Source organism: Trachurus trachurus, assembly GCF_905171665.1.
Source record: "Trachurus trachurus genome assembly, chromosome: 15".
NCBI lineage: Eukaryota > Metazoa > Chordata > Actinopteri > Carangiformes > Carangidae > Trachurus > Trachurus trachurus.
In genome coordinates, this window is record NC_139906.1 from 2175588 (window position 1) to 2193767 (window position 18180).

The window sequence follows — 18180 nt, forward strand, 5'->3', positions numbered from 1 at the left end:
AGCCATGGTTTATTGTGTCTATACACTTTTTTTTTACAGAGCAAACAAAAAAAAAGAACAGAACAAGCCAGACAGTATAAATATTATGGCCTATATTTGCAAAACAAAAGAGAAGACTAAGAACATACAAGCTTGACCTCCAGTGTGTCATGATACAGCCCTATATTTGTCTATTATGTTGGATTTATACGTTTTTTTGAGCTACGGTTTTTTAATTCATAGTCAAGAATATTCTAAAGATTTACTCCCTTTACAGATATGCAGTGACTTTTCATGTTTGTTCATGGTTTATGGCTTTTTTTTTAAAGATACAACTTCAATGTTGTACTAGAAAATGTCTTATTTTACACAACTGCAGTATATTTACACAGGAGCTCTTCAAATTAGTCAAACCCAGTTAATAAAGATTAATAGTCCTGCATAAAATCAATAGTTAATCTGTTTTTACTCAGTTTAATCTCAGGAGAAAATCGACTGTAATGCAAAAAGTATGTAAGAAAATAAAAAGGGACATTTTTCTTTCTTATGCAGGAGTCAGTTGTAAAGAAAACAGTTATGTAGATATTTATAGGAAATAACGTCATTTTAAGACTCCGCTGGGACTGGAACAACAGCAGAGCAGACAGAGCTGCATTCTCCTGAGGCCTCATGGGAAATGTAGTTGTTCCACACTGTGGTTCTGTTCTCTCTGATTAAAAAGCATTTAAAGCTGCTGTAAGTATCAGATTAATCTGTAGTTTAACATTTGATTCACAAACAGATAAGACATTTAAACAGCTTCTGTGTTGCCAGGTTGTAGAAAATCCTCCATCTGTAGAAACAATGATGCAGGAAACGATTTGAATCTGAATAAATTCACTTAAAAACCATCAATATTTAATCCGAATACAAATAAATAAATCTTTAAAAGAAAAAATTGCATGAATTCGATTTAAATTTGAGGCGTTTTCGTACGTGATCATCACAAAGGACCTGGACCTGAAAGCTGCTGCTGCTGCTGCTGCTGCTGCGTTTTCAGTCCAATAGAATTAAATGAAGAATGAATAAATGACATCAAAATGATAAAGTGTCTCCCACGTTCACACACTTTGTCTGTTTCAGGTTTATGAAGTGACCAGCAGCGAGCGGAGCAGCAATCCATCTGGACCGTCCGCCCACTCAGCGCCCCCCTCCCCACCCTGCCCTGCCCCGAGCAGGACGAGGGGGTTGCCCTTTTTCACTCTGGCAACCCCTTTAACACACACACACACACACACACACACACGCACGCCTTATATCTGACATCTACTTTAGTTTAATTTTTAGCTTGAACCAGTTTGGGTTTAGTTTCTTAAAACCCCTTAAAAACAAATACTGCCTCTTATTGTCACTGGGATGTTAAAGAGGAGCTACCGTATGCAGGATTTCCACCTTAACTCTGTAGTATTTCCACCTTAACTCTGCTCCATTGTGTCCCTTAGCTAAGAAGAGATATGGTAAATAACTGTCAGAATAAGAGAGTTAATTTCCTGACACATCAACAGTTATGAGCTGAGAGATAAACTGACACAAAATCACGTCTGTACACGACGTTTCGTTTTAAGTGTTTAAATGTGGGTGATACCACTGAATCAGTTGGAAGGGGGGGGTCAGAATTATGACATAATCATCTGACCATAATTTTGTATAATCGTTGGTAATGGTAATGGTTTCCAATCATCCGTATAAAAGCAGCTGGATGATGAAACTAACAGAAATGTCATAACTCCATCACTTTTTCCTCGTCGTTTTCCACCGTTGGAGGTTTGACTGGCCCTCTTTTAATGACATCATCATGTTGCACCCCCTTCTTCTTCCTCCTCTAAGGTTTAATGACACTCTGGTGGACAAGTTGTGAGCTGCGCATTCACCACGCTATGAGATAATAACACAACGTTACCACACAGAGTTGTTTTAGAGGGAAATACAGAGACTGATGATGAAAAACTGTCCCTGAAGGCAACACGCATCAGTGGTTTTGCATGAATTTCCCTCTAAAACAACTCTGTGTGGTAACGTTGTGTTATTATCTCATAGCGTGGTGAATGTGCAGGTCACAACTTGTCCACCAGAGCGTTGTGGAGTTGTTGGATTGTGTATTTGATGAGTTTGATGAGGGAAACCAAGAAATCCCATAATGAGCCTCCGTAGCGTAGCTCTGAGCAGCTCACGGCTCTGCTCCGCCGCTCTAAAAACAGCTTGCACCGACAATTAAAGGTAACGAACCTACTGCTAAGACTATAGGGATTATGGTGATGGGCCAATTTGCTGAAAATGTTGAACTATCCCTTTAACTTGTCTGACTCTAGATCAGACTCAAACATCAACTCCACTCACCTATAAACTGATCTGAGGAAACTAGATTGATTGAACAACATTCATCTGTATACAGCTCTTCTTCTCATTGCCCAGGCCTTTTTGAGATACAAAGAAAATGCAAATATATCAAACTGAAAAAGACGCTTCAGCTTCTCCACGTCGTCCAACCACACAAACACCGTACTAAACTGTCTTTGTCTGACAGGGTCATAGAATGGACAGTACGCAGCTTTGGTTTACCCCAAAAATCTAGTGCCCATCTATCTTTACTTTGTTGAAAAATGATTTCTTTCAAAGGGATAGTTCAACATTTCGGCAAATTGGCCCATTGCCATAATCCCTATAGTCATAGCAGTAGGTTCGTTACCTTTAATTGTCGGTGCAAGCTATTTTTAGAACGGCGGAGCAGAGCCGTGAGCTGCTCAGAGCTACGCTACGGAGGCTCATTATGGGATTTCTTGGTTTGTTTCCCTCATCAAACTCATCAAATACACAATCCAACAACTCCACAACGCTCTGGTGGACAAGTTGTGAGCTGCACATTCACCACGCTATGAGATAATAACACAACGTTACCACACAGAGTTGTTTTAGAGGCAAATTCATGCAAAACAGCTGATGCGCGTTGCCTTCAGGGACAGTTTTTCATCAACAGTCTCTGTATTTCCCTCTAAAACAACTCTGTCTGGTAACGTTGTGTTATTATCTCATAGCGTGGTGAATGTGCACGGTTTCCTAGTATCTTATTCCATAAACGCACCATATGGACACTGGACCGTACCTCCTTGTGTGTGTGTGTGGGACTCTGCTGCTGTCGCCACCTATAGGTCAGACTCTAAACTGTTGTTAGTAACTGGATCTTAACTCTGAACGTTTCCTCCTCCACAGTGGAAGTGTTTTTAGCTGCCTTGCTCCGAGGCAGCAGCAGCAGCGTCATCGAACCCCGAGACAGAAACACCATCATCTCTCTGTTCTGTTCCAATCTGCTGTCCCGCAAAAAATCCACTTCATTACCATAACAATTTTAACTGCGAGGGTGGAAGCAAAGTGAGCTGGGAACAATTGTATTGTTTACCCCCACACACACACACATACACACTCTCTCTCTTTCTCTCTCTCTCTGTGTTTCTGCCTCTCTCTCTCTTTTTGTCACCATCAGCCCACTCAGACCCCGGGTGACGATGACCCTTTCCGGGGGCAAGACACAAACCCAGAGCGAGCAGCAGCAGCGTAGAAGAGGGAAAGCGGGCAACTTCGTGGTCGGACAGACAAACGCTGCGCTGCGTCTCACATCTCACGTCCATCTCCATCTATATCTTCTTCTCTTTCCTCTTCTTCTTGTCTCTCTCCGTCCTTCTCTCTGTCGAGGAGGAGGAGGAGGAGGAGGAGGAAGAGGAAGACGAGGAGGCCCGGCGGACGTCGACTCGTTGGGACCCCAAACCAGGAGGATTTCTCTTCAGTTTGAGGTGAATTTGAATCTTGATATTTGCGTGTGAGTGTGTGGACAAACTTTGCTGTTCATCGAAGAGGAAAAGCAGCTGTTTGTACTGATAAACAATCATTAGTTTGTCAAATTCTATTCAAACACTGCAAAAACCAAGAATATTTGTCTTATTTCTCGTCAAAATGTCTCATTTCTAGTCAAAACTAATCTCTTTCCACTTAAAATAAGACTCATCACCTAAAAATTAACTTGTTTTTAGATCATTTCTGTTGTTTCAAACTAATTTTCACTTGAAATAAGTAGAAAAATCTGCCAGTGAAAGCAAGTTTTTTGTGCTTTAATAAGAAAGAAAAACTTGCTCCACTGTCAGATTTTTCTCCTTATTTAAAGTGGAAGATTTGCTTGAAAAAATTTAAAAAGTGTCCAAAAACAAGCTACTTTTTAAATGTGATGAGTCTTATTTTAAGTATAATTAGATTTATTTTGACTAGAAATAAGACAAATATTCTTGGTAAGATTTTGAGTTTTTGCAGTGAAAAGATGGAAAATGGAGGCGTAGAAGTGAAAACAAAACATTTATCTGTAGGTTTCTGATCCTGTCGGTGGTTCTGTGTCCTCATGTTTGACTTTAACATGTGTTTTATCAACAAATATAATACGTTTTATGCTTGGTATCAGTTTCCAAACTGTATAAATCACAATATTCTGTTTGAAAGTTTTATGACATGAATATTTCTAAGCAAATGATTCAATAATTTGGTGATAATTTAAATTATTTGTTAAAATTTCCTCCTCTGATCAGTTTTAAGTGATTTTTTTCACAGTTCTGTGAAGCTGTAGTTTGTTTTCCCTCATTTTCTGAACATGAATCAGCACAAAGACTCAAATTATTGCAAATTTTATATATTTGATTTATCGTAGAGCTGAATCAAGGAGTCAATTCATTGATTATTTGAGCCACAGTGAATTAGACGACTATTTTTACAGCTTCTTCCACATGAGGATTTGCTGCTCTCATTTGTCTTTGTGTAATAAAACTAAATATAAATATGTTTATTGGATCATTAGATGACTCAGTGATGATCGTTCGTCGCAGCTCTGAAGAGAGTTTCTTTTTATTTGGAGATTAAAGGAGGTTTTAATTTCTTGTATTTGCAGTAAAAACGTTTCTGCAGAGAGAAACCAACCACTGACTTTGATTAGAAATGTGTTGAACCCACTGTGCTTCTCTGCTCACAGCTCATTAGTTCGTATTCAGTGTGAACAAGATGTTTCCTTTATTACAGCAGATAATCCAACGTGGAGTTTCCTGTCAGTGTGAACGACAGACACAGTCCTGCATTAGTTTTTCTACATTCTGATATATATTTTGTTTTAAATTCTGTCGTTAAACATCGTCCAACGTCCTCGTCTTCGTTAACATCGTTGAACGTTGATTCCTCGTGAGGTTAATTATCCTGGTTTGATCCGAGCTGACGATTCTGGGTCCTGTAGATAATGTTGAGGCCATTCACGCTCATTGATGTGCCTGTCTATTATCCCACACTCAGCAGTCAATACGTTTCCCATGAATATGCAATCGCCTCTATTGACGGCTGTGCATCGTGGCTTCATCGCCCCCAAAAACCTCCAAATCCTTCATAAAGCTAGATCCAGAATTCAATTTCCAAAATGAAAAAACCTTCTGATTTAACATAGAACTAATTCTCATATCAAAGTTTGTTCTGTTTGTCTGGAGTTTCCCTTTAACACGAAGCTGAAGGTGCTTTTCATACCAGAGTTTTAGGGACTTTAGAGACTCAGTGAATCAGTTATTTAATGTAATGTTCAGCGTTACATAATGAAATTGTAGATTTTAACCCGTCGTATTCATCAAGATGAACCAGGATACTAAAATGAGTCATCGAACGTTTCTAAAAAGGAAAAAAAAGAACACAAAAAAAAACACCGCCTCCAACAGAAGCAGAAAATTCAGATGATTTATGGTTTTTATTTAGAGTCTGAGAGACGGAGGGGACGGGGAATCTCTCAGAGGAGATCCACACTGCGCAGTAGATCAAACTCTACTCTGGTCAATGAAAAGTGGCATAAAGATGAAAATATAGAGAAGCAAAGATGCAGCAGCAAAGAAAATGTGGTTAAAGAAAGTCAGGTTTGAAACATCTGAGATTGTTATTGGCACCTAGAATAATCAAATATACAAAGGTAAAGTAAAAAAACATAGGTAAAGTAAAAAAAAAAAAAAGAACAAATGGAAGTAAAAACCATAACTGGGAAGTTAAAAACATGAATAGAAAATTATGAATGAAACAACAGAGATGTACAAACACGTAATAACGGAAACTAAGAAACGTGCAAATGGAAAATAAAAAAAAAAACATATAGCCTAATAGTAGAAGAATAAAAGTGAAAAGTAAATTGGTAGATTGTAAATTAGTTTTCCGTTGGGGATAAATAAATATGTCTTTCTTATTATTCTTCTTAAAAGTAAAAAGTGTACAAATGGAAAACGGTAACCAAAAAAATAGAGAGAGAAAAAAAAAAAGAGAACTTAACAAACGGAACATAAAATAAATGTACAAATAAAAAGTTAAAACTGCACAACTGGAAAGTTAAAAAAAAAACATATGAACAGAAAATTATGAATGAAACAACAGAGAGTAAAACATGTAAAAACGGAAACAAAAAAATGTGACAATGGAAACTGATACAGTATGAATGGAATTTTTTTTTTTTTAAAGTACAATAGTATAAATGGAAAATGGTAAAAAAAAAAAATAGAGTAAACTAATAAAGATTCAAAGGGAAAATGAAAACACAGAGTTTGTTGTTGACTGGGATGAGACGAGTTTGTAAAAAGCTCCAGTGAAGAGTTCGTACAGACATGCTAACAGCTAACAGCTAGCGGCTAACAGCTAGCAGCTAACAGCTAGCAGCAGTTAGCATGAGACAACAAACAGTTTAATGTTTGAAGTCGGAGGAAACTGAGCTTCACATCTTCACCTTCCTCCATCTTCCCCCGTGAGAAGACGGCGCCTATTGTTCCGCTGTCGCCCTGACGACACCGAGGCCAGGTGCAGATACGGGCGGCGGCGGCGGGGTCAAAGGTCACCACCACAACCACATTCACCCCGGCAGCAGCAGATGAGACGATGACCTCATCATCATCATCAAGCCTCAGAATGAAGAAAAAAATCTGCTCCGTGGTCGTGTTGGTTGGGTTTTTTATCGGTGACGTTGAGAGAAGAAACGAGGGGCGTCAGGCGGCGAGCGGCGGCGGCGGCGGCGTTGTGCGAACGGGACAAAGATCCATATTAACAAAAAGCTGCGATGACAGATGATTAATCGGCGTGCTGGGGTCCGACACCGCCACCGCCAAAACACACAAAACCCCAGAACCCCCCCGAAGCCCCCCGAGCCCCCGAAGCCCCGAAGCCCCCGAAGCCCCCGCGGCGAGGAGCGGCGTGGGCGAAGGGCGCCGTCCCCACGGAGCGCTGCGTGTGTGTGTGTGTGTGTGTGAGGGGAAAGAAACATTGTGTGTGTGTGTGTGAGTGAGTGTGTGTGGGTTTGTTCGACAGATTCTGACAGAGAACGTGTGTGTGTGTGTGTGTGTGAGAGAAAGTAAGAGTGTGTGTGTGTTCTCGTGTGTGGGAGTGTTTGTGTTTGTGTGTTAACGTGCCAGAATGAATGTGTGCTTCCAAAGTGCTTTCTTGCAGAGTGTGTGTGCGTGCGTGTGTGTGTGTGTGTGTGTGTGTGTGTGTGTGTGTGTGTGTGTGTGTGTGCATGGACCAACCAAACCCCCATCTGCCACAGGGTGTGGGCGGTTCGCCACACAACGACAATACACACCAACATTTTTGTATCTGTGGGCGTTCAAAAGACTCAGAGAGAGTCCTCCTGCTCTCTCTCTCTCTCTCTCTCTCTCTCTCTCTCTCTCTCCTTCAGGAAGCTTCATCTCCATCATCATCATCTTCATCTTCTCTGATCTGCAGCACGTTACCGTCTCAACTGTCCCGATAACACTTTTTCACTTCCGATACGACACCGATGTTGCAGCACGAATCATAAGGCTTCATACTGTCATTACTTATTTTATTTTGTAGTGTGGGGTGTTAGAAAAGGGTTTTGTCGAGTGATGTTACTCAGTCAAACAGAACAATACAATAGTCAGCAACAGTATGAGAAAAACTGACCCATTTATTATTACTGTAAAGGGATAGTTCAACATTTTGGCAAGTAACTGTCCCATTGCCATAATAATCCCTATAGTCATAGCAGTAGGTTTGTTACCTTTAATTGTCGGTGCAAGCTGTTTTTACTCATGGGATTTCTTGGTTTCCCTCATCAAACTCATCAAATACACAATCCAACAACTCCACAACGCTCTGGTGGACAAGTTGTGACCTGCACATTCACCACGCTATGAGATAATAACACAACGTTACCACACAGAGTTGTTTTAGAGGGAAATTCAGAGACTGTTGATGAAAAACTGTCCCTGAAGGCAACGTGCATCAGCGGTTTTACATGTATTTCCCTCTAAAACAACTCTGTGTGGTAACGTTGTGTTATTATCTCATAGCGTGGTGAATGTGCAGCTCACAACTTGTCCACCAGAGCGTTGTGGAGTTGTTGGATTGTGTATTTGATGAGTTTGAAACCAAGAAATCCCATAATGAGCCTCCGTTTGTAGCGTAGCTCTGAGCAGCTCACGGCTCTGCTCCGCCGTTCTAAAAATAGCTTGCACCGACAATTAAAGGTAACGACCCTACTGCTATGACTATAGGGATTATGGAAATGGGCCAATTTGCCAAAATGTTGAACTATCCCTTTAAAGATGCATTACCACCACCTACTATGATGGAGTGTGAACCAGAGTCACCTCTTCATATAGGACAGAAGTGCTGGAGCGGAATAATGGACTGCTTTTATCGGAGCGTTTATATCGGAGATTTTAGATGCAGCCCGATATAATCCGATATTCGCTTTTATGGCTGATTTCGGACCGATATCACTATGGGATGGAGACGGCCTTCGTCTCAACCAGACGCAGCAGCAGCAGCCTCACAGTGTCAACATGTTGTGTTTGTCTGTGTAGGAGGAATCACAGGTTAGCGGGTTCTGTCCTCTGGACTTGATTTTGAAATTCAGACATGAAGGCGTCCTTATGTGTAAAAAAAAATGTCAACAAGACCTTCCTCCTCCTCCTCCTCCTCCTCTTCCTCCTCCTACGGGTTCAGTCCAGCTTCTGCCCACGGTGTCCTCAGCGTTGGACAGGTCGTCCTGCGTCTGTGCAGCAGACTGAACTGAACTTTATTCAACTTTCTAGTCCAAAGGGACGTTTGTCTTGTTACAGCTTCACCTGAAGTGAGATCAGTTATCACACACACACACACACACACACTGACGACTGACGTCCTGAACATGTAATTTAATTTCATTTATTGGTTTATTTGACAAGGACAGTGCAACACTGATCAACAGAATTTAAAAAAAAACTGCAAGTGAGCCAGAGTTACTGTAGCCAGTAAGGCTCATTTTCACCCCTGGCCAGATGTTACAGGCAACCTACGAACCAAAATAACAATTAACTAATGCATTAAAGGGACCACGAGGAGTTTCTATTTGGTTATAAAAAAGTCTCATATTAATGTGGATGAATCTCCGTTACCACTTGTTAATGGTCCATTTTAGATAAATCTATGGTTTTGTCTCTATGGTTATTTTGTTATTATTAGTGGTGGTGGAAATGCTGGGCGAGCCGACCAGCGTTTCTTTACTTTCGGTTTCGTGGCGAGTCATGAGAATAACGCCGCCGAATCTCCGTTTATGGTGGGAACTACGACGGTATGTGATCGTCTTCCAACCTCTGACTTTAATTCTTGATGAATGAAAACATGAGTCTGTCTTGCGCCGGTCAAAGAATTTCACGGTGCGGAGGCTCATAAATGTAGTGAGAAAACACTTCGCTTTTCCAAAACTCCTCGTTGTCCCTTTAAAATACAGCTGAAATTACATATAAATTTACCTAAAAGCTCATAATAACAAATAGGACATGTACATAGTAACATAACAACAGCTCATAAAGGCAGGTGACACATAGCAATGTGACCAACATCAAGACGAACAAAAATGCTAAAAGATGCTCGAGTGTCTGTGTGTGTTTATCGGACTTTGAAACAAATGACAACAGATCGATAAGCTGACTGAAGTGGGTTAGAAATCAGAAGTTTTTATTGCTCAGAGCAGGAAAAGCCACTTTACTTTACAGCACAAGGAATTTGACGGTGGTGTCAGGTGCAAACACAACAGGTACAAAAAACAGTAAAAAGTGGCAATTAAATATTCCAGTGCAAAAAATACATACTATGTACAATTTAGGATTCATATGCAATAGAATAGAATAAAGATGGATATATGCAGGATTTATTGTGTCCCCGGCCTGGTCCCTCACTACTTTATCGTGTCTCCACAAAACAACACAACAAAAACTGACACAACTTCTCATGACAAGCTGTTACCACTTCATCTGTCTGGCTACAAAACCAAAAACAAGTCCGTTTTTTATTATAGATAGATAGATAGATAGATAGATAGATAGATAGATATATAACTTTATTTAGGTGAAATATAAAATGTCATGTGCAGCAGTTTAAGGAAATACATGGCAACAACAAGAAAATGGGTTCAGTGGTAATTTCATTTCCATAAAATAAATAAATAAAATAAAAAGTTATTTTTTGGCTGTGAAACCTACTCACTTCTTCACACAGTCGTGCAAAATCAACATGAAAGATCAGAGAGGGAGAATGATATTGATCACATAATGTTATTATCTCTTATTGGTGAGAGTGTTGCTGCTGCTGCAACCATCCCATAAAACCATCAACACAATGATAATTAGTCTGTAAAAACTGATGTAAATTTAGACACATTAAAAACAAACCTTTGCCTCCTTGTGTGTGTGTTTATGTGTGTGTCAGTGTTTTGATACAGAGCGCAGCAGCTTCAGTCTGTTAATCGGCCTCATCCATCAGATGCACGCGGGCCTGTGTGTGTGTCGGTGTGTGTGTGTCGGTGTGTGGGCTCATCTGGCACGAACACAGCTCGGTGTGACACGGTGCAGCCGGATCTAGGCCATAATAAGCAACCAGGGATCCACCGGAGACTCCTTATATGGAGGCGGAGGAGAGGAGTTTTCCGGTCTGAGCGATTCTCTGGTTTAATCTTTGCACCTGAGACTAAAACCATAATAATCACATGCATTCATTCACCAATAAGCTGTTTGTTAAAAATCTTTATTTATAGGCTATTGATTCCAACTCCAACATTGTAAATTCTCTGTGTGTGTTTCCATATTTCGTCACGACGCGCTCCATCAGGCCTATTTCTGGAGTTCCCTCTTCTTCCTTTCTCTTCTTTTTTTTTGGCCTCTAAGTCCATATTTGGTAAATGACGTAACGGGACACCCAGAGATTCCCTTTATAACCATAGTACTGCAGCATCCAGCAGCAGCTCTTTACACCCCCGATGAGATGAGAGGCGGAACAGACAAAATGAGGGGAAACACCGACAATCATCATCATCATCGTCAGGTTTAAAGAGAAAAATGAGCTTGGTGAAGACGGTGGAGCAGGTCTGCGCGGCTCTGGATCATGTTGCCAAAGCTCCGGTGTCCTACCTGGAGGAGGAGGAGGAGGGGGTGGTGGGAGTGGGAGTTGGGGGGTTGATGGTGTTTAAAGAGGAGGATGTAGGGGAGGAAGACGGAGGGAAACCCGGGGAGGATGAAGTCGGTAAGAGCTGAGTGGTGAAGCGGTGTGGCTGCATGACGATGATGATGAAGAATTACTGTATTCATTTAACATCATTTAAAAAGTAGCTCATCAGTCAAACCATGGACCATTATTATTGTTTTGTATTATTATTCATTCATAGCCTATGTGTATTTGTCATTTCTTCCTTATATTTACTGTTTAATCACTTACTTTTCTACTTATTTTTCGTTATTGTTGAATTGTTCCTATGTTCTTGTTTTTAACTTGTAGCAAATTTGGCTTTTTGTTTTCATGCTGTTTTAACCCTCCTGTCGTCCTTCTGGGTCAAATTGACCCAATCTGTTCCCTTCCTCCATCCTTCCTTCTTTCCACAATCCTTTTCCCCTCCCTTCCTTCCTTCCTTCCTTCCTTCCTTCCTTCCTTCCTTCCTTCCTTCCTTCCTTCCTTCCTTTGTTTCCTTCGTCCTTACTTCTTCTTCCTTCCTCTTTTGATCCAATTGACCTGATCTGTTCCCTCCCTCCATCTTTCTTTCTTTCCTTCCCTTTCCCCTTCCTTCCTTCTTTCCTCCCTACTTTCTTCCCTCTTCTTCCTTCCTTGAACACATTTGTTCCCTCCCTCCACTTTTCTTTCCTTCCCTTTCCCCCTTCCTTCCCTTCGTCCTTACTTCTTCCTTCCCTTTTGACCCAATTTGTTCCCTCCCTCTTTCTGTCTTTCTCTCCTTTTCCCTTCCTTCCTTCCTTCCAACGGGATATTTCGTGCAAAATATTCTTTTTTTTATGTTATGAATTTCTGTATTATCATTTTACTCTGAAGACCACCTCTCCTCTCCTCCTCCTCTCCTCTCTCTCCGTCTCCTAGGCGACTTGGCGCAGTTCGTGGCAACTTTACGCACGCAGCCCTCCATCTTTCTCTTCCTTCCTTCCTTCTTTCCTCTCTCTTCTTCCTTCCTTTAACAAATTTGTTCCCTCCCTCCACTTTTCTTTCCTTCCTTTCCCCCTTCCTTCCCTTCGTCCTTACTTCTTCCTTCCTTTTTGACCCAATCTGTTACCTCCTTTTTCCATTCCTTCCTTCCTTCCTTGACCCATGAGAGTTAAATGATATGTTCGTGCAAAATATTTTTTATTTTAAATGATGATGCTGAAGGTGTGAAGTGTTGTGACCTCTCCTCTCCTCTCGTCTCCTAGGTGACCTCCTGTTCTCGAGCCGCGGCGGCGACTTGGCGCAGTTCGTGGCAACTTTACGCACGCAGCCCGTGGCCTTCACCGGCAAGTTCTCGGTGGAGTCGAGAGGAGGAGGAGGAGGAGGTGCACGAGGAGGAGGAGACGTCATCAACGTGGTCAGCGCGGACATCAGGTCTCCGGTCGCGTCTCCAAATATTTACGCATCAGGAGTTGGAGACGGCGGCGCCATGACGCACGGCGGCCAGCCGGACATCAGCCACATGTACCACCACCACCACGCGCCCTCACACCCGTCCTCCTACTCCTGCAGCGGAGACATATACCAGGAGGGAGGAGGAGGAGGAGGAGGAGCAGCAGGAGGTGGTGGTTACCTAGCGACCATGTCCTACCACCATCACCACCACCATGCGCCTCCTCAGTCCTATAGCCAACAACCCAACAAACCTGCAGCAGCTGACGGCGGCGGCGGCGCGCTGCTCTCCCTGGTGCCGGACTACAGCGGCTTCTACCCGCAGAGCTGCCAGGCCCCGCGGGAGTTACCGTTACAGTTACAGTTACCGTTACCGGCCGGTTGTTTCCCGCCACCACCGGACCGGAAGTCTCTCCCGTTCCCGCCGCCTCCTCCTCCTCTCACGCCGCTCAACACCATCAGGAACTTTACGCTCGGCGCTGCGCCTTCAGAGGGGCCGATGGCCGCCGCTTTCTCCTCCCTGAACCACCACAACCAGAACCAGAATCTGAATCATCTCGCGCTCAGACCCATCCTCAGACCCCGGAAGTACCCGAACCGGCCGAGCAAGACGCCGGTGCACCAGCGGCCGTACCCGTGCCCGGCGGAGAGCTGCGACCGCCGCTTCTCCCGGTCGGACGAGCTGAGTCGCCACCTGCGCATCCACACGGGCCACAAGCCGTTCCAGTGCCGCATCTGCATGAGGAGCTTCAGCCGCAGCGACCACCTCACCACGCACATCCGCACGCACACCGGAGAGAAGCCGTTCTCCTGCGACCAGTGCGGCAGGAAGTTCGCGCGCAGCGACGAGAGGCGGCGGCACATGAAGATCCACCTGCGGCAGAAGGAGAAGAAGCCGGCGGCCTCCTCACAACGAGACTAGAGGAGGAGGAGGAGGAGGAGGAGGAGAGGGGGGTTGGAAGCCATAAGTTCAAAATCAGGGAACTTTTTATCACATTGACTGACATGATCCAGATTATTGAAGGGATAGTTCAACATTTAGTCAGATCCTCCTCTCATAAGGCAAACTGCACACTGCAAACTGCAAAATTATTCGTCTTATTTATTGTCAAAATGTCTCATTTCTACTCAAAACTAATCTCTTTCCACTTAAAATAAGACTCATCACCTTAAAATGAACTTGTTTTTAGATCATTTTCATTTGTTTTAAACAAATTTTCACTTGAAATAAGTAGAAAAATCTGCCCGTGAAAGCAAGTTTTTTGTGCTTGTAATAAGAAAGTGAAAGTGAAAATTTGTTTGAAACAAGTGAAAATGATCTAAAAACAAGTTATTTTTTAGGTGATGAGTCTTATTTTAAGTGGAAAGAGTTTAGTTTTGACTAGAAATAAGACAAGAGATAGACGAGAGGCGGCGGCACATGAAGGTCCACCTGCGGCAGAAGGAGAAGAAGCCGGCGGCCTCACAACGAGACTAGATGCACTGCAAAAACTCTAATATCTTACCGAGTATATTTGTCTTATTTCTGGTCAAAATTTAACTTCTAGTCAAAACAAATCTCATTCTACTTAAAATAAGACTCATCACATTAAGAATGAACTTGTTTTTAGATCATTTTCACTTGTTTCAAACATATTTTCACTTGAAATAAGTAGAAAAATCTGATAGTGGAGCAAGTTTTTCTTCCTTATTACAAGCACAAAAAAAACCTGCTTTCACTGGCAGATTTTTCTACTTATGTCAACTGAAAATGTGTTTGAAACAAATGAAAATGATCTAAAAACATGTTATTTTTTAGGTGATGAGTCTTATTTTAAGTGGAAAGAGATTAGTTTTGTCTCTAGAAATGAGACATTTTGACAAGAAATAAGACAAATATTCTTGGAAAGATTTTGAGTTTTTGCAGTGTGGGTTTGGAAGCCATAAGTTCAAAATCAGGGAGCTTTTTTTTATCACATTAACTGACATGGTCCAGATTATTAAAGGGATAAGTTCAACATTTAGTCAGATCATTCTCTCACCATAAGGCAAACTGCAGTTATTTGTAAAAATGCCAAACTGAGAAAAACAGCTTTTTGTGTTTTTCATTGTCAGGTTTAAAGGAACATTGTGTAGGAATTCCTCCCATCTAGCGTTGTGGTTGTATATCTCAAGCAACTCAGTCATATTTTTCATGCTGCATTCACGTGAAATTGGGCAGACGGCAGACGGACGACAGCCGCTGCACGTAACGGCATAAACAAGCCTCTATGTAAACAAGTGGTCCGTCAGCACGAGGCAAAACAATACACGTGACAATATGTGTGATATTTATGGCAGATACTGCACTTTGCCTTGGTTTCACAATGCAGTGTTTCACAGACAAAACAAAACTGCAAAAACAACATGCACCGATAATTAAAGGTAATGAACCTACTGCTCTGACTATAGGTTAGATAATGGTGAGAGGAGGATCTGACTAAATGTTGAACTGTCCCTTTAATTAACTAACTAACTCATTATTGTTTCTCAACAACAATCGGACCTAGACGCTGCAGGTTTTGTGTTTCTCTGCCTCAGTGCTCTGTGGCCAGGCATCAGTCAGTCAGTGTGTGTGTGTGCAGTCTGTGCTTCATGCTCTCAGGGATTCAGCCACAGTTCAGGTACACACACACACACACGCACACACACACACACACACACACACACACATGCACACACACACACACATTTTGCAGGAATGACACAGTAACGTCTCCTCAGTGTTTTTGGTTTTTGACCCGTCGACATATTGTAAACTGAACAGTCGGAGTTGGATCTTCACAGTCTGCTCCGTCACTGTGACAGTAGCTGATCACTGATCACTGATCAATATGAACTCTTTTAATAAAACATAAAGCTGCATGTGCAGGTTTCAGGAATCATTTTTACACTGCAACGTTTTACTAAATTAAAGGAAACGCCTGTGACCCGGACAGGTGCCAGAGTGATGTCATCAAAGTGCACCATGCAAGAGAGAGATGCTGTGACATCACTATAGGACGAATCTCCTTGTTGTTTACAACTACTTCCGGGTAGAAAACCAGCATGAGAACAATAGTGACGGACGGGAGTTTCACTATATATATCTAATTTTTCATGTCACTATATCACCGTTTAGACTAATCTGATGTTTGTAAAGTTTATAAAACTAATGATTGGACAAACATTACTATTTACGTGTGCACATTTTTGTAATTAGTCATGGTTATCATAGATTAGCTGGGCTAACGGTTAGCTAGGCTACCTGTTTTAACTTTAATAACTCAGTGACTCAATAAACGCTCCATGAAAAAATATTTTCTCCAGCGGATATCTGAGTTACAACATGACTGAGCTACTGGAGTAGTTTCATGTCGTGTCCCACAACGGGAGGGTTTTAACAGCTGACGTCCTGGTGTTAGCTTAGCTACCGCCGTTAGCTTAGCTACCGCCGTTAGCTTAGCTACCGCCGTCAGCTGTCCCTGTCAGCTGAGCCACTGATGCTTTCTAGACACTGTGATTCCCCCAAACTGAATAAATACAACACACAGCAACACAAAACACACACACAGAAATAATAATGTTTCTTCAATCATTTCAGATTTGTCTAAACGGTGATAGAGCGTGAAAAATATGAGATATAGCTAAACTCTCGTTCGTTACTATTGATCTCATTCAAATTACGTGCTGGTTTTCTACCCGGAAGTAGAATGTAAACAACAAGGAGATTCGGTCTATTGGGGGGCGGAGCTAAGGTGGCGGGAAACTCAGTGAACTCTTTACTGGTTATTGATGTTAGCCTAGAAATCTAGCTGCACCCTAGCGGCAGCAAATCTCTTTGCTCCGTAGGTGGGTCTAGAAAGGAGCCATAGGAACTTTTTGAGTCTCGAACACCGTTTGTGTTCACCAATCACAGCGCTCTATCTGTTTAGAGCGTCGTTGGGCGGCTTAACGCCATGACGACATAGCTACTTGCAACGGTGAAAAACATGACAAGAAGATGGCTTTGGCAAAGGAATCATTTGAATCGGCGTTGGCATCAACTTTGAAATAATTAAACTTGTCATTTTCTTTAAAAGTTGAGCCAGAAACTGCACTGAAGTCGTTCATTTAGAAGAAGGATGTATTTGGTGTTTTGCCGACGGGATACGGGAAAAGTTTAATCTATAGACCGTTTCAGAGAGTATAAACAAATACAGGTGTTACCAAGGATACTAATTAAGGCTCCATTCCATTTAGTGTACCAGCGCGTTTTCTAATGAGCCACACCTGTCTTTGTTAATACTCTCTAAAAGGGTCTATACCGACGTCATCCTGCTCTTTGCTCTGATTGGTCGTAGCGCTACCCTATTGCAGAGCGATGTTATATCTATCGCTCTGCCCTATTGGTGCAGAGGCAGTTTGAAAGACAGCCTTCATCCCGCCCCCTGGATTGAGCCGAGGTCGACCGCTCGTTGCCAGACTAGACGTGTTAATGATCTGGTTTGGCAGGCTACATTGATGCAACAAAATGAAGCTTTTTTTAAAAAGAAACAAGGTCCTGGTTTTGTGTGAGATCAGATCTGACGTCAGTTTCTGGATGTTTCCAGGTGTTCACACACACCTGAAGATGTTTGTAAAGATGTGACCAGCATTTCTACCTGATACGAGAGAGAGAGAGAGAGAGAGAGAGAGAGAGAGAGTGAGAGAGAGAGAGAGAGAGACACTGGACTATAATGAAAGTTCTCTATTTGTGTTTTATCGTTTTTATGCAAATAAGTGGAGCACTGAAGCTTTTTACTCTGCTGGACTGATGCTTCTCGTCGACGATGCAAATAAATGTTTTGTTCAGTTTGTTTTGGCTCCTGCTGCTTTTTTTTAAAATTCTGTGTCAGTCGTTGAAGATACAATTTTGAACCTAAATTTTAAAACAATCTATTTCTATTAATCAGCTCCTGAGATAATGAATCAACTTCCTTAATTAGCCAAGACATGTAGCATCACATGACTTCAGGAAATCATGAAATGTCCTAATATTTTTCAACATTATTGTCAGTTTTTCTAAACAGTTGTAAACTATCAAGTATTTATATAATGGAAATGAAAGGTTGAGCTTGACGATGTGACGATCTCACAATAAAAGTAATTAAATAGGCTATAAGAAAAGATGCTAAGTAGGCTAATGTCTTTACAGTTTGTTCTTCTAAAGACTTAGTGATTCTTCATCAATGCTGAGGATGTTGGACTGAACCATTGTTTTTAAAACGGGGAATT

The 18180-nt window shown here is 41.9% G+C and overlaps 1 protein-coding gene and 1 pseudogene across 2 annotated transcripts in view; one reads left to right on the forward strand and one right to left on the reverse strand.

The window, feature by feature from the left end:
- The window catches only part of LOC310997934 (uncharacterized protein), a 266892-nt gene that overhangs the window by 30925 nt on the left and 217787 nt on the right, over positions 1–18180 (reverse strand). The gene's annotated exons all lie outside the window — the stretch shown is intronic.
- Positions 11391–13895, forward strand: LOC310998584 (E3 SUMO-protein ligase EGR2-like; annotated as a pseudogene). The gene is made up of 2 exons: positions 11391–11574; positions 12741–13895. The product of its transcript is annotated as an E3 SUMO-protein ligase EGR2-like (transcript).